Source organism: Opisthocomus hoazin, chromosome 10, assembly GCF_030867145.1.
Source record: "Opisthocomus hoazin isolate bOpiHoa1 chromosome 10, bOpiHoa1.hap1, whole genome shotgun sequence".
Taxonomy (NCBI): domain Eukaryota; kingdom Metazoa; phylum Chordata; class Aves; order Opisthocomiformes; family Opisthocomidae; genus Opisthocomus; species Opisthocomus hoazin.
The window spans coordinates 18,828,056-18,842,555 of NC_134423.1; the positions used below are offsets into that span (position 1 = coordinate 18,828,056).

Below are 14,500 nucleotides of genomic sequence, written 5' to 3' on the forward strand. Positions count from 1 at the left end.
TAAAACAGATGCTGCTGGAGTGGCATTTATGTGGATATTTTGGGGCTTGTGGGTACGCCAAGTCCATAGGCTTGGACTGTATAACTGACCCTTCTGACCGTATTCTTTACTTGCTGAAGTGAGAAATTTTGGCATGCCAGATCAGATCCCTGGCTGAAGCATATTGCATTGGACTTAGTTGTTGAAGGCGGTGTTGAAACTATTATTGGATCTGAGGTCTGCCAGCTTCTAAATGTTTTTAAAAATAAGCTAACGTTTATAAATACATATTCTCATGAGATGTGAGTTTGTTGCCAAATGAAGTTGTGCTTATTAAAATTAGAAATCTTCTGTGAAAACAGAATAACTGATGGGAACAAACCAGCTGTATGACATTTGTTAAAAGAACTTGCTCTGTCTACTCCACTGTTTACTAAATGTTTCTTTGTTATTTTGACAAATGTCTACTAATAGCAACTGTTAAATGGTGGTGAAATAGCCACAGCCTTTTATCCTATCAACAAGTTTAGGATAACAGTCCAGCAGTTACTAGCTGTTCTTTTAGTCAAGAAGTTCTTGCAGTTTTACTGTAATTGTAGCTATAATAACTACTTTCTCAATTCTGATGTGATTCTTGGTAAACAGTTTTTTAGGTTTTTGAAGGTGTCTCACATCATTGTTTTTCAAGGTGGTAGTGAATTGTTTAAGCTTTGCAGGTCATTTGTATGTAATGTTTAGACAGAAGCCAGTTTTTAAGTTTAGATTGTTTTAGAAGTGCAGGTACAATGACATGGTTACCTTTGTACTACCGAGTACAAAAGCTTCGTGTGTAAGTAGGCAATGAAGGATGTCTGTAAACCCAGGTGAACACAGATACAGAAGAGCGCTTCTTGGACTTGCGTAGTAGTTGGACTTTGGAAGACTTCACATTCATTACGTATTGCTTTTTCTGCTTGTCTAGTGCAGGGTGGGATGAATATAGCTCTAGTACACAGCTGAAGCCGTGCACGGTTGTGCTTGATCTGCATGTATGTACTGAGATTAGAAGGGAGATTCTTATAAAGGCTACTTGTAAACAGTATAATTGAGTTGTAGGAGTCATGAAAATTCTCAAGCTGTTCTTAACAACTTAGTGTTACTCTGACCAAATATAATATTTCTGCTTAACTTGCTTGTATTAATGTATTTTCTTCCTTGTTAAATGGCCCTGACTAGTTCTTTTCACTGTTGATTGTTGCATTACCTTTCAATGTTAGCTTTGGGACTGAAACTATTTAAAGTTGCTATCTGGGATGGTATTACTGCATTATGTTGACTCAAAATGCAAAGATGTAATGAGATGGTTTGAGGACATTCTCATGGATAATTTGGAGAAGAGCTGTGTATGAATCAGTGGAGGTGGATGAACACGTGGGGAAGGAAGCACCCCATGTATGTGAAATACTAATGACACTTCCATGGGTGTTCTGAACAGAAGAACCCTTATTAAGAACAAAGGCGAACAAAATAGTCTTACTGAGAAGTCTTCTGGACACCTTTGTTTCTTTAAGAGGAGTGAGAGGAGTTCTTCAGCTCCCCCCATACGCATTTATTTTGATTTGAGCATTTTTTGTTTTGTGGGAAGGCATACAGTCTCGGTCTGTCCAAGTGTGTAGTACCCAGTAACCAAGGGGCACTTAGACTTTTCTCTTAGCAGTGATCAATGCACTTCCCAAACCCATTGCTGAGAATGACTTTTGTTCCTAGGGAAAAAACATGTTGGATTTTCTTCTGAGGTACGATAGAAAAAGAGAACGTATCTCTGGTTGCACGTGTGCTGTCTCATCTGTTTTACGTTGTGTATAGGGATTTTTTTCTGTTAAGATCCCTGGGAACCAGGTTGGTAAGTCAGTCCATTTTAGACTGTGAACTTCTTTAGTGAGACTACTGCTTATGCTAGTTTAACCTCTTAATGGTGCTGTGCATGCAGGGATGCCTTTTGCCCACTGATGAGCCTTCAGGATTTCTAGGGCATGTTTCACACTTTTCTGCTGCAGTAAATTAAGCTTCTTTCTCAGGGTGCTGTGCAAGTATCATCTTGTTGGGTATAATGGGGGAGGGAAGGGCAGAGAGAACTTCAGCGAAGGGTTGAGGATGGCCGGTATTAGCCGGTATCCTCAGTTCAGTCAGTACCATGGTGGGAGGTGGTGGGGTGGTGGTGGGTTCTTCTGAGGGTCAGGGGGAGGCGAGGAAGAGGTGCAGGAAGAGCTGCTGTGGTCAGCACACTCTTTTTCAGAGTGGTGGGAAGCCCTTCTTCCCTGCCAGGTATTGTTCTCCTTGGTTCCCTGCCAGGGCACGGGCCCAGCAGCGTAAGTGAGACAAACCATGGCTCGCTCAGGCTGCCAGGCAGATTGGCAGGTTTGGTAGAAAGCTTTGTCTGCAGACCTGGAGGGGCAGGGAGGGGGCTTAAGAGTAATATCTGAGGAAGCGTCTGCGATGACTGGTCACTGAAGGCCTAACTTCTGTGTTAGCAGAGTGAATTTTTGATACGTTGTGTTGATACTTTGTGGAGTATCAGTGTATTTTCTTTGTGTGTTAGCTCTGAATATTTACAACACAGCCCCAGGAAGACATCCTATTTACTTCTTTTTTGTTACAGCTGCTTTAGTCAGGCTTTTAATTCTGATGAAGTAGTTGGACTTGAGGGTGGGGGGGAGGAGAACAGATGCATCAGGAAGAGAAGAGCTTTAGTAAATGTTCCAGTGACGTGGAGTAAAGGAGGAGTAGTTTCCTACCAATAGGAACTGAGCAGGGACAAAATCGTCAAGATCTGTATGGAGTGAGAATGAGTGGTTAAGTGAAAAGGATTAATACCAACACTCGGGCTGCTCAAAGGTAAATCCTTTTTTTCTCTGCTGCATAATGCTTTAAACATGACTCTTTAAGCATATTTTCTACGCAAGGTTTCCCACTTCAGATGCCTTTAAATGCAAAGTGTGGCATTGTTTTGCTTTATTTTGAGGGGGAAACAGCTTCTTCCTTTTGAAGCACGTGCTATTTGAATGGCCAAAGAAATTTTGTTTACCATGGAGAAGCCATGAGAAACCAAGTATCTGGAGGACTAGAATTGGAGGAGAGGGCTGGGTGGTGACTGCTGCCATAACTACTATATGTAGTCTTTCTCACTCAAGAAATTTGAGTTTAAACATCAGAAAAAGGAAAACTATACACAAATTATTAAAACTGGAAATGGTATATCTTACCAGCTCTTTAAAATGCATTGCAAGCATCAAAAACTGACCTCAGAACACATCTGAGGAGGGAGAAGGGGAATAGAATTGTCTGCACGAGAGTGCTTATTGTTCTTGCAGTCTGTGAATTAGTAACTCAATCCAAATGATTGTTTCAGGCAAGGGATGCGTTGGTGGAAGTCTGCTGTTTTTTTTAGCTTTTCTCTGCAACTAGGCTGTGTAAACGTAAGGTGCCATGAAGTGACTTACACTTCGCTCTTTGGGGGTCACGTCCAGCCTTGCTTTTGCTGTGCAAGGCAGGGCTGGAGCCTGCACTAGCTCGTTACTAGATGTGCTGGGCTTTGGCAGGGCTCTCCAAAGGCTGAAGCTGAGTGATTTTTGTAACGTAGGGATGGTGCCAGTTATGTCTGCTGGCAGGTGCCTGAATTGATGCGTAGTTGACTTGGTATTGAGATGAACCACACTTGGCTGCGATTTGCTGCTTTGTGAAATCTGTAGGACTGCTTATTCCTAAAGTTTGTGTTGGGATAAGATCCTTATTCTTATCAAGGCCTCATCTTTTTTTTATTTTAATAATTGTTATCCTGTATGTGGCGGAAGGTGGGTTAAAACACAGTCTGTTTATCCTGCTTATTACTAGTCATTTCGCAGAGTATTAAAACTGCAAGGGTATTAATAGTATTTTAAGTGCAGCTACTTATGATGATGGAATATGCAGCTTAGGATAAAGTCCTATGTATATCTCTGTGTGCTACTGTATTCTCTTATGTTCAGTCATGCTAGCAATGTCCTGTTATCAGGTGTCTTGTGCCTGTGCTGGAATTTGAGGAAGAATATGAGATCAAACCAATAAATGAGTAGCATGCTTCAAGGTGAGTTTTTTTGGTGGAATTTCTAATATTGCAGTTTCTAAATGTAGTGTTTTATTAGGCCAGATGCATGTATTTCTGGGGTGTTCTTCTACAGACAGAGGCACAGCGCTCAGCCCTGTGTACCTATGGCTGGCTTTGGACTGTAGGCTGAAAAGCTGGAGTGCCAACGTGCTGCCCTACTTTTACTGTATTGGAAGAATACCAGGTGTGGAAAGGATCATTGTGGTTGAACTCTGGTAGCCCAGTGCAGGGAGACTTGAGGAGCAGTGCGGTGGGCCGGCGTGCCTGCCGTCCGGAGGCAGCTGCTCCTCGCAGGGACACTGGTGGTTCGCCTGGGGAAACAACTGGTCTGTGCTGGGCCCCTGGGAGATGACTCGGGGCTGTTGCTTCTGCCTCTTGGCAGCAAAACTGTAAAACCTGCTGTATTTACCAGTGTGAGAAATATTCCTCTCACCCCTCCCCTTCCTCCCGTAGATACTGAATAACTGTTTCACAGAAAATCTTTTGAGGGCTTTTTTCAAAGGCGAGGTGGTTGCTGGATGAAGAAAACTGGAAATTGCTTTTTCAGACAACTATGTAAACTACGGTGTTTTTGTAGAAGTAAATGTTCCGTGAAAGAAAAATACTTGGAAAGCCAGCTGAGATAAAATACACAGGAAGCTTGAAGGCCGGTGACTAATGCCGTGGTGTGTTCTGTGTGCAGCTTTCTGTAAGGCGCTATCTGTATCTACGATCTTTAGATGGGCCAGCGACTGAAAGGTGTCCAGCCTTCCTCGGGTGCGGCGTCTGCTTAACAGCCTCGAAGAGGGGGTGTGTTCTTGCAGCCACAGCTAAATGACCCCGCCACGTAAAACGTGAGCGGGCAAAAGCCGTTGTTCCGTGAAGCAAGTAGCGCGTTGTGCGTGCTCCGGAGCGGGCTGGTGAGTGCTCCCGGGCTTTCAAGCTGGTTGGGAAGCGTGGCTGGGTCGGGGCTGCTCCTGGGTTCATGGCGTCTGGGTACAGAACGAGAGTTTTGTTCCTGCTTTGTGGCATGGTCAGACTGAGAGTGAGGTGGGGTTTTTGTGCTGCGGATGCTGATAGGGTGAGTGTCGTCTGACTTCAGTCCTTGTAAACAGTAAGAACGGGGTGACACTGTTTCATGCGGGCAAGTTGTGTAGACTGCACCGAGAGCAGCGAGCGCGGTTTGAGACCGCTCCCTGAAACAACTCCAGAACTCGGTCCCTGGCAGTGCCCACTGAAAAACTGGGGAGGGAGGGGGTCAGGAAAAGTTCTGAGGTGGGGAGCTCGCCGAGGGGGGGGGTTGAGAGGTACCGCGTACGCCGTGGGGCCGCGGGCGGGCTGTCACCGCTTCCACGCGCGCCGGCAGCCCCGCGACAGCCCGTGCCGCACGCGCGGCAGTAAGGCGCGCTCTGCGCGCAGAGCAGCGCCTCCCCAGTGCCGGTGCCGGCGGTTGACGCCGCCGCGGGCTGCGCCCCTCCGCCCCCGCTCACCTGCCCCGGCGGGGCGGCGGAGCCCGGTGGGGGGGCGGGCCGGCGGGAGGCCGGCGCTGCGCGGCGGGGCCAATCGGCGCCGGGCCGTGTTGCTATGCGCGCCCTACTCTGCCTCCTTTGTGGGCGATGCGGCGGCGGGGCTCGCTGCGGGATCGCGCCGAGAAGGTGTGTACCAGCCGGAACCGGGCCCCGCCGCCGCGCCCGCGCTCCCCGGCGCGGGGTGTCCCGGGGAGACGCGGCCGAGGACGGGCTCGGTGCGGGGGGAGCGGCGGGAGGGGAGGCTGGAGGGCGGGCGGCAGCGGGCCGGACGGCATGGGACAGGCTTCCCGGGCTGAAGACCAGTCCCGGCGGTGTAGCTGCGAGCAGGCTGCGGGCTTCGGGGGCGTGTTGCCGCTGAAGGCGGTGTCTGAGGCCGGGCTGCGGTGCCGTGGGCCCCTCCGGCGGGGCCGAGGAGCAGTCCGTGCCCGCTCACCGACCACCGGCCCGGGGGCCCCGGAGCGTTCCGGGCGCTGCTCCCTGCGCTCCCGCCCCGAGCCGAAGGAAGGTGCGACTTCTGTCAGGGCTTTTTTGATTCTTTTTTTCGGCCTCCCTTTAAAGGAAAGTAATGGACAGCCTAAAAATTACCTCGGTTAATTCGTCACGTTGTTAGGGCCAGAGTAGTCAATGACCTGGAACTGGAGGGGGATATTTTTAACCCTCAGAAGTGAGACATCGAGTTGAGTGGCCAAGCTGCCAACAGTTGTTGTTAGCGGGGCCGTTAGCGGCTGCTCGACCCGTCGTTGTCACGGAGAAACCCCTCTGCCCCCTCCCCAAAACGCCCTGGAGCCGCAGCGAGTTGCTGCTCTGCCTGCTTATGTAGGTCAAGTTTCTCCCTCTTTTATTTTTTTGTTCTCCAGCAGGAGGAAGGGATCGCAGTATTTTGATTTCTGCTGGAAACAAAGCAGGAAAGCGTTATCAGCCCTCGGTCACTACTTGTTTGTCTTGGGGCAAATAGAGCCGATGCAAATGCCTCAGCTTTGGGGGCATCTGGGAATCTGTAGGCTTAATTAGCTGCTCACTGGTTGCTCAGCTGTACGCTGTGTTTAAAGCTAATTTAATAGTGTACTGAACTCAGTTCTGAAATGAGAATTATCCATTCCTTTTTATGCAAACTTGTTCTCTAAAAATGCAAATGTTGTTCGGATGCATGTATTGCATCTATCTGCGGTATATGTACTTGCATATGTATGTTCTTGCATATATTTTCGTCCTGGGCCTAGAGCTTGTTGATATTCCCCCTCTGAAAGGTGCTGGAGCTGAAGCGAGTCCGCTGGCGTTAGACGTTCACCCCCCGATACAGGAGGAGGAGCAGTTCCACTAGTGTGCTCCCCTGCTTTGTGGGAGAATATTGGTTTCGAATCACTGAAGCATTGCTCTATAAAGTAGTAAGGAATTGTTGAGACAAAGTGAAATTTCATAATTGCGTAGATTAAATTTTAAATGTGTTAATGTCTGCCATTGTACTATGTAGAGCATTACCATATGTTAGGAGAGGGGGAAATAAACTAGATTCTTGGCTGAAATTCTGTTAAGCCTTTAAATTTTGACCCTATGTAACATTTTATTCTTTTGAGTACCAGAAGGCTATTAAAGCTTAATGACATGACTTACAATGTGGAAATTCGTAAATAGCTGATTTGTGCTGTGTGACACAGTTCAATTCTAAAACTATCAAAAATGTTCTTTTGTGTTATGCATTCAAAATTCCGTAGTAGGCTCTGGTGTCCATTTTAAAATGAGCAGTCTTTTACATAGCTTGAGAGTTGTAATGTCCTCATTTATCCTCCCAACAAATAAAGTTCTAAAACAATTTTATGGGCCTGGCCGTTCTCCCAGAAACTTTTTAAATGAGAAGCATATATTGTCTCTTTTGTAACTCTTTTACTTCAGCAGGTTACTGTTTAACCACTTCAGGGCAGGCCTTGTAGGTGAAGGTTAATTGCATTGGAAAAATTACCCGAGGAGCTTCATGCTGCTCCACCATCATCTATTTCATCTTGGTTCTTTCACAGCTGCTTGTGTTGCTGATGAAGTGCAGTATCTGCCCTTGGTCTGCTAGCCTTAGTCTTTTCCCTCCACCCCACCCTCTGAATAGTCTGGACTGCAGATACTGAAACAAACCTGCTGAAGCTGGAGGTAGCCTCACTAGCTAGGGGGAGGATTTTGGGTGGTCAAACATGTTCTGACAAAGTTCCACAAGACAAATTACCCACCATTTAGATGACAGTGAACAGGCTGTAACATCAAAGTTTTGAGAGATGAGGTAGGAGAGCACAAAGAGAAGATGAATACAGAAAGAAACTGCAGTAGAAGAGGTCAGATGTCATGAAAATAGTTTGCTCTGGGCTTTTTGTTTTGTCTTTGTCTTTATTTCAGATAAAATAGTGGGATTCTTAATCTACATTCCTCACCTGAGGACACTCCCTAACAAGTCCTGTGTGCTTTTTAAAGTACCCTGATAGCCAGTTCTGTTCCAGCAGCAGTGCTGGAGAAGTTTCCATCTTGTAGGCGTGACTTCCAGCTGACATGATGTTGTAATAAAGTTATAAGAGTATCAGTGCCTACTTAGCCTGCATACTATATATCTAAGATTTAATGTGTTGTCCATTAAAATAAAACTCTGGAATTCTTGAGTGTTTCTGTCCCTTATCCTTGTGAATATTCTTTAAAAGCTTTAGTATTAACAGTTCATTTGCACTGTTTGGTTTGTTTCTCACTTTCTTGTTTTTCAGTTATTCTGGGGGGGGGAGGAGGGGGAAGGCAGCTCAGCAGCATTAGTAGGTGCCTCACATGTAGGTAGGAAATGTTCTTAACAGTATTTCCCCAGTGTGACTGTATCTATCTTGGGCTTAGGTATGCCATCAGTGTTCGCACAGCTTCTTGGAGTTGAACCAAATCTCTGGAGGTGACATGGTTCGATAGTCAGAAAGCTGCCCTGGATGTAACTCACCAAGTCTTCACATGTGAAGTTGAATATCTGTAATGGAGACTTTTCCTGAATATGCTGAAAGAAAAACCATTTCAGACACTTCTAGACTGTTGCATCGCTGTCATTGGAACCAGAAGTAATGAAACTGTCTGGGTTCTTGTTCTGATACCGTGTCATGTGGGTCTCTAAACCACTGCATTATATCAGATCTGTCCTGTGTGTGCATGCATGGTTGCATCTACCAAATCTCTCCTCTTCATAGAATCTGGCATCTTAGCCAGTGCTGTCTCTGCACCAGGTCTTGCCACACCGGGATTGCTGGTGCATATGACAGGCTGCTGGTCTGCTTGTCACCAGAATGGAAGAGTAGCCTGGAAAATACTGTCTTGTTATTTGGATGTGTGAATTAGTCTTCCGATGCTCTGCAACTTTCTTTCCATATTCCCACATAAATACTTCTCAAATTTTTCTTCTGCTTTGTAAGTTTGGGGAATCTGAGTTTTACTGGCTGTGCCTGTGAACGGAGTGCTCTTGGCATCCATGATGCAGTGTGTCCTTGTTAAGTGACTGAAACAAGGGCTCCCTGCTGAAGGCCTCTTCCTTGCTCCTATTAGTACTGATTTGTGTGTGTGTGAAGTGGTTTTAGGAACAGTAAAAGAAGCAGTCACATTGTTCCCTTTTTGTCATTGCACGGCCTCCTACTTTCTTCTGAGAGCATGATGAGGGAGGACCAAAAAGACTGGCCTGCTCTCTTAGGACTAGCTTCAGAAAGAGTCAGTATTTTGCTTTAGGTCACAGAGAATTGAATTAAGATAGTGAAGTCAAGATATGGTGAAAGATGTTTAACTGCCAAATTCTAAGCTTGGATATGTGAGAACTAAGGTTTTGTTTTCTGAACGTATACAGCTGATAGACGAACATATTTCAGATTCTCTTAGAGGATAAAAGGCAGTATGTCCTTGCTAGTAACACATAGTTGAGTCTATGCGGTTCATACTCTATAATAAAGTTACAAAACCGTTTTTATCTGCGATATAGAGAGGACTGGATGCAGAAGATCGGAGGGTGCTGTGGAACTTTGGAATATGACATACAGTGGGAGGGATGTAGCCTGTCTTGCAGTTCAGCCACATCATCTACTGTCTGATGAAATGCTTTTCAAATTGATGTGTCTCACAGTAAAGCTGCTGCTTCCAGACGATGGTGTCTGCATAAGCGTATGCCGCCTTCTTGGTGAGAAAGGAGAATATTGACCAAGTTGAAAGAACGGTAGTCATCTTACCTGAAAGATGACTGAACCCCCAGATGAATTTCCATGTTAATTAGGAGCTTTACAAAACGGGCGAAGGTGGAGTTAGATTCTGCCAACTTACATAGCAAGCACCAGCACTAACAAGCAAGACTGTTGTTAAATAGTTAATAACAGATGGCTGAACTTCTGATGCAAATGATCAGAGAGAACAAGAGAAGTTCTCCGCATCCTGACCCAGAGACTCCTCACTGCTGCCATGGCAACTAACACTTCTTTTTTCTCTCCAGTTTTAGCAAAGTTTATGGAACTGAAGATGACTTGTTGGTTTTATGACTTTAAAATAAATTTTAAAAGGCAAAGCAGGCCAGCTGGAGGAGGAGAAAACGTAAACTAAGAGAATGTCGATCAGAATTCCTAGAGGCCTTGAGTATTTTAGTTCCTGTAAGATCTTTCTGAAAGATGTCTGAAGGACAGCATCCTTTGAAATGCCTGGTAGTTAAAGCATTAGTTTGAATAAGAAAGTTTATAATCTGAGCAGTTTTAGCTGAATCCTTTCATTTAACTTCACATGAAAATTACCTGCTGCAGCTAGAGTAGCATTGCAAGGGGGGAGGAGGAAGGCGGTAGGAAGCTCTCCGCATTTGGCCTGGGCATGGTACAGAGGAGCAAGGGAGAACCTGTAGCTGGTGGGGTGGATGTGGCCTTTCGTCTGACTCGCATTTGGAGCCGGGCCTTTGTCCTCCTTGGTGGGAGCAGGGGAACGTCACTGGGAGACAGCGGAGGTCTGGAGCGGGGACCACGCAGGGGGCTGAAGCTGTTTGCCGCTGGATGGGCTAGGACCTGCTCTGCCCCTTTGGTTCATTTGTTAAAGACTTGGAGAGTGTTCTGGAGAGACGCTGCTTTGCCCTGCCTCGTCCGTGCTCTTTTTGCGAAGGTGCTTGCCTTCGGCTGCTGCGAGCAGGGTGCCGGCAGGAGCTCCAGTGCGAGCTTTCTAATCTTGATAGCAAAGTTACTCTACAGTTCCTGTACCTACCATAGGTAAATTCAGAAGGTTCAATATCTCTTTTTAGGGTAGGGCACCAGAAGGAGTGCTGGTATAGACAAAACTTCATGGCACTGAGACTGCTGGAGGGAAGTGCTGCTGAGGCAGGTTGTGATCTGCTCCCCTGGGAGCGCTGCGAACGAGACCTCTGTGTATTACTGAAGGCAGGTCACTTCTCGTAAACCACAAACAACCCTGTGTAAGTCTTTTTTAATCAATACTGTTAAGAACACGTAGTTTCTTCAGCTCTTGCTGTTTGTGCGAGGTACATCTCTGCCTTGGGTCTTACCCTGTGACAGGGATTTCTTTACAGAACGAAGTCAGTCCTTCGTGTAGATGTGTACCAAGCCACTATGTTCTCAGACTGTGTTTCCAGAGTGTGTCGTGCTGCTGGGTTTGATTGTCTAGATGGATCAAGGAATTCTTTAGCCTCTGGGCGCGTAGCTCAGTCGTAACATTACTGCTGAAGAGAAGGGAAGCAAATTCCTGGAGTACTCACCTGAAGATTGTTATTTGCTCTCTGTGATACAAATGAAGAGGCACGTTCAGGTATCACATTTTACTGGCTATTGTACAAGCATGGAACAAAAGACCATCCTCACCTCAGACCTTATGCAAGTATCAAACATGAAATCAATGACTTCCAACAGAGGGCTGTAAGGAAACGAAGGGTTAATACTGATGAGACAGATAAACTGTGCTCCCAGCGTACAGGCGAACGAGCCAGGCGAACGAGCCACTGTCACCGGAACAGAGAAGCTGGAAAGCGGAGTCATTTTGCACCGAGTGCGTTCTTCCCGACTGTGGGACGGCGCAGGGGGGAGGAGGTACAAGTGATTGGAGGGTGATTGGAAGTTTACTGCAATAGTGAGTGGGAGACAGGGAGACAACAGGAGTGGTGATAAGCCATGGAAGATCTTGAAAGCTCTTTTTTTTTTTTGAAGTCATTTGCTGGTTGTGAACGATGATGTTCTGAGAGGCAGAAAAGACAACAGGAAAATAGTTTCCTGCTAAACACTGACCAGCCCTACCTTCCTCACAAGGCTGGGTGCTGGTGAGACATAATGTTTTCTATGTCTTTCACACTCATTTTCGGTGATGAGTTCCATGAGAAATCCTGCGGGCACTGCTGGCGCTTCCCTGAGGAGGCAGATGAGGCACTGCCATCTGCGAGCCGAAGCCCGGGTGGCATTCACATGCTGGCAGGGCGCGTTTCCAGCTTGGACTGTGAAGAATTTAGCTCTGAGGAAAATCTTAGCATTTCTGACAGTGTTTTTCCATAGTCAAGGGTAACACCAATTCAAGCTGAAAGCAATTCTCTAAGAGGTATTTCATAGGGATCAAACCTAGCAAGAAGGGTGCAGTGAACCCAGTTTGCGTTGTTTTTCTGGGGCTGAAGAGGGCAGCTTGCTTGTTGTCTGGATTCCCATGCCAGATTCTGGTCCTTTCTAGATGAGCCCTTAATTCAAATGGTCAGAATAAAATGGTCTGTGCTAAAAATCTCTGATGTGTTTTTTGTTAGTTCTTGAAGATAAGTGATTGTAAAACCCAGCTGTTTACGTTAATAGCCAATGTAGTCACTTAAAATCTTTTTGACTATACTCTTCTACACTTACTTCTCTGTTATCTCTTGAAAAAAGATCCTCTTCCTTCAGCAAAAATATGCGCTGTTGTCACTTGATAGTAATGAAATTTGTTTTCTTTATTGATTTCTAACAGAAAATATCTGTATAATCATTTTTGGTAACTGAAAAGGCTGACAAAACAAGTATGTCTATCAGATGCTTGGATTCTGTAATCTTTGTGGGGGCTTTTTTTTTTTGCCTGATGCTCAACTTGACCATTCACAATAATTTATTAAATCTATTAAACCTGATAAGTGGGTGAATCCTTAATGTTGCCTGAACTATGGTAGTGTCTGATGTGTAGCAGGTAGTGAGTTTTTGGCATTTCTGAGCTGAAGGCAACTTCGAGCAATTTTGTATAAAAGAAAGTAATTTTGACGTTTTCTGATTCAAGCTTCATTGAATATTTACTTTGGACATTAATGCCTTTTCTGCTGGTCCCAAATTCAGCATTTTTTTTCCCTACTGTGTACTTTTGATTGACTATATATTTGCAAGTTATCAAGGAGGAACTAGAGTCGGGTTTTATTTGTGTCCCTGTCTTTGCTTACGTCGGTTGCTTTTGCGCAGAATACAGAAGAGGCTGTGGAGGGCCTTGAGCTCTGACTGGTTTAAAACTGTTGTTCTTCATACGCGGATTGTGTACGCTATTTTTAGTGTAGTGGTTTTGCCTAATAATTTATTGCTGTCTCTTGACTCACAGGTCGCCTGATTTTAGAGCATTCAGACTTAGAGGCTGAGTCCTTTACTATTCTATAAACTGGTAGTTTATCTTGACAAGCAGGGTGCTGCTGCTGCTGGTGAGATTGGGGTGGAAGTGGTCGTGGAGGGGCGAGCCCCGTCGCTTCGGTTCTCTGGAAAGTATGTTCTAAGAATATGCGGTACAGGGTGTTACAAAACACACGTGCAACCAATAAACTTGGAGCGGAGGCCGGGGATGATGGGTGACATGAGGTCAGCGCTGTGCAGGGAGACTTTTGCCTGCTGGCCCACCGTGCCTGTCTTTGCTCCGTGCCAGCAACGGCGCAGTCATCCATGAACTCACTTTTTCCCTTGAGAAGAGAGAATTGTTTTGAACAGATACGTTATGAACACACCGCTATTATTCTTGCTCTAGTAGTGTTAATTTTGGCTCTTCGGACGAGTGTCTTGTGTCTAGCATTGTCATAAACTTGTTTTGTTCCACGAGGTGCCCGGTGGCTGGATGTTTCTGGTAGCCTTCAAAGCTGCAGTGCAAACCTGGCAGGATGGCTGAATGAAGGAGGGAGGGAAAGCAGACACTTTAATTTTGTAAGCAAACAAATATGTTATTTGAAATTTCAGTGTTCGAGTGGGTCTAGTTTTTAAAAAGGTACTTTCCAAGAGGTGTGCACGTGTGGAAGGAAAGCTAACAAGGTCTTGAATACTCCAGAGTTTCATTAGTCTGATTGTTTATTTTAAATCTTAAAGTAAACCTGAACTGTAACAAGATAAATGTCACTCAGCTAGATCTAGATCCTGGCGATTCTTCAAATTGCGTAAAACCAGAGAGGAACAAAACCTGCATCCATCAAGCTATTCAGTACTTGCATAGGTCTAGACAAGTAAAATAACTGTTCTGATGGTTTGGATTGAACTAAAAGTTCATTACTGCCCAGGCAGTGGCAGACTTTAATTCTTGGCCCTTTTCAGCCTTTTGGAAAACTGCACAGACAGTCATCTTCTAGAATCTAAAAATAAAGCAAATTAACTTTCACCTGTCTGGATCTCAGGTTAACTGAAACAGGGGTATGAGCTGACCTGGGTAGCAGTACTGGCAGTCTCAGGACTTCCTTTTCATTCGTAACATTATAGTTTTTACAGGTTCCTCTAAGACAACAGAATATTTGAAATCGGGTGCAGTGCACCCTTGAGGGAAGAGGGTGCTTTTTGGGTGGGTGCAGGGCTTATCGCTGCACTGGTGAGTTGCTGATGGCACCTCTTTTGCACGCTTGGCAAATTTGTAGTACTAGTACTGAACCCAAAACTTTTTGAAAACATGACACATCTAGATGATGATCAAA

General features: G+C 45.5%; 1 protein-coding gene across 3 annotated transcripts in view; it reads left to right on the plus strand.

Annotated features, from left to right (window-relative positions):
* The window catches only part of ATOSA (atos homolog A), a 49,973-nt gene that overhangs the window by 5,486 nt on the left and 29,987 nt on the right, over window positions 1-14,500 (plus strand). The window contains exon 1 of one of the 3 annotated variants that reach the window (XM_075432285.1): window positions 5,694-5,736. The exons of the other annotated variants lie outside the window; for them this stretch is intronic. The gene's annotated coding sequence lies outside the window, so the exon portion shown is untranslated. Of the gene's footprint in view, window positions 1-5,693; window positions 5,737-14,500 lie in introns of those variants that run through there. 3 annotated transcript variants of the gene reach the window in all.